This window comes from Hordeum vulgare, chromosome 3H (genome assembly GCF_904849725.1).
Source record: "Hordeum vulgare subsp. vulgare chromosome 3H, MorexV3_pseudomolecules_assembly, whole genome shotgun sequence".
Classification (NCBI taxonomy): Eukaryota; Viridiplantae; Streptophyta; class Magnoliopsida; order Poales; family Poaceae; genus Hordeum; species Hordeum vulgare.
The window spans coordinates 385,372,222-385,374,440 of NC_058520.1; positions in this window are offsets into that span (position 1 = coordinate 385,372,222).

Genomic DNA, 2,219 nt, shown 5'->3' on the forward strand with positions numbered 1-2,219 from the left:
AGCTAGATGGCTTCTTCTCTCTCTTGGACCTTCAATACAAAGTTCTCCATGATCTTCATGGAGATCTATCCGATGTAATCTTCTTTTGCGGTGTGTTTGTCGAGATCCGATGAATTGTGGATTTATGATCAGATTATCTATGAATCTTATTTGAGTTTCTTCTGATCTCTTATATGCATGATTTCATATCCTTGTAATTCTCTTCGAGTTGTGGGTTTTGTTTGGCCAACTTGATCTATGATTCTTGCAATGGGAGAAGTGCTTGGTTTTGGGTTCATACCGTGCGGTGACCTCACCCAGTGACAGAAGGGGTAGCGAGGCACGCATCGTGTTGTTGCCATCAAGGGTAAAAAGATGAGGTTTATATGTATTGCATGAATTTATCCCTACATCATGTCATCTTGCTTAAGGCGTTACTCTGTTTGCCATGAACTCAATACACTAGATGCATGCTAGATAGCGGTCGACGTGTGGAGTAATAGTAGTAGATGCAGAAAGTATCGGTCTACTTGTCTCGGACGTGATGCCTATATGTATGATCATTGCCTTAGATATCGTCATGACTTTGCGCGGTTCTATGAATGGCTCGACAGTAATTCGTTCACCCATCATAATATTTGCTATTTTGAGAGAAGCCTCTAGTGAACACTATGGCCCCCGGGTCTACTTCACATCATATTTTCAGCTCTACACTTTTATTTTGTTGCACTTTCCGCCTTCAGATCTCTCCTTGCAATCAATCGTGAAGGGATTGACAACCCCTTTGTAGCGTTGGGTGCAAGTTTGCTGTTTTTGCGCACGTACATTGGTGCCTCATCTTGATACTCCTACTGGATTGATACCTTGGTTCTCAAACTGAGGGAAATACTTACTGCTACTGTGCTGCATCACCCTTTCCTCTTCAAGGGAAAAAACCAACGCAAGCTCAAGAGGTAGCAAGAAGAATTTCTGGCGCCGTTGCCAGGTAGGAGGATCAAGTCAAGAATAGTCTCCCGTCAACGTGCCAATTTCTGGCGCCGTTGCCGGGGAGCATCAAGTGAAGCTTATCCAAGTAAATACCGCAAACTCATCTCTTGCATTTACTTTTTTTGCCTCTCGTTTTCCTCTCCCCCACTTCTGAAAAACAAAAATTTACAAAAATATTTGCCTTTTTCGTTCGCCCTTTTCTTTCGCTTGCTTTCTGCTTGCTTGAGTGGGATAGTCTACCTATCCTCATGGCTAGACCCACCGCTTTGAGCGATACTCCCGAGAGCGAAGTTCTCAATTTTAAACAAAAAGAGGAAGAAAACTTAAAGGATGCTTGGTATAGGATTTGCAATGCTCAGAGTAGATCTACTCGTAAGCAATCCACTACAGTCCTGCTTCATAGCTTTTATGTGGGTATTTCCCGTTGGAATAGGTATGTTCTTGACACCATCGTAGGCGGAAATTTCTTGGGTAGCCACACCATTGATTCTTACGGCGCTTTGATAAATTTGGTGGGCTCACCCCCACTCATGGTTAATGGAACCACCTTAACTTTGGAATATGTGATACATAGGCTGGATATCATTGAAAACAAAGTTGCTACGATTGAACTCATTGAGAATTTGGATAGAAAGATCCACAATCAAATCACTCAGTATGGATCCAAGGTGGGAATTACTTTGAAAAATTTAAAGGAGAGGGAACCCACAGTTAACGAAAAACTAGGTCATGATTCCGCTAGGATTGGCAAACTAGAGGATGTTATAACCAAATTGGGTTCCGCTTTTGCCGATGTGCAGAACACTCCAATTTTTTCCCACAATAAGGCCACCAAGTCTGTTTTTGTTCCTAAAAATAGTGATGAACCATCTAGTAAGAGAGATGAAGACCTTAAGTGTGATAGCCTCGCTTATTAGGGATGATAGACTACTCATATCAATAAGGAATTCCTTCTTGTTTGAGAGCCCATTCAAACAGAACTCCCATGTTAAGCGTGCTCGGCTTGGAGTAGTTTTAGGATTGGTGACCGATCGGGAAGTTCATCCCAGGTGCGCATGAGTGAGGACAAAGTACGTAGAAAAGACTAGTATTGCTATGTGGGGGCGAGTCTAGATCCTGCCTGGAGTAACGACCGCCGGCGGGTGTGTCCGGGGCATTACATTAAGATGATGAGTGTTCACCCTACTTATGGTTTGAGTACCAAAGACGACCATACGTGATTCTATCACCTTATGCCTAGCTAAGGGCGTTAA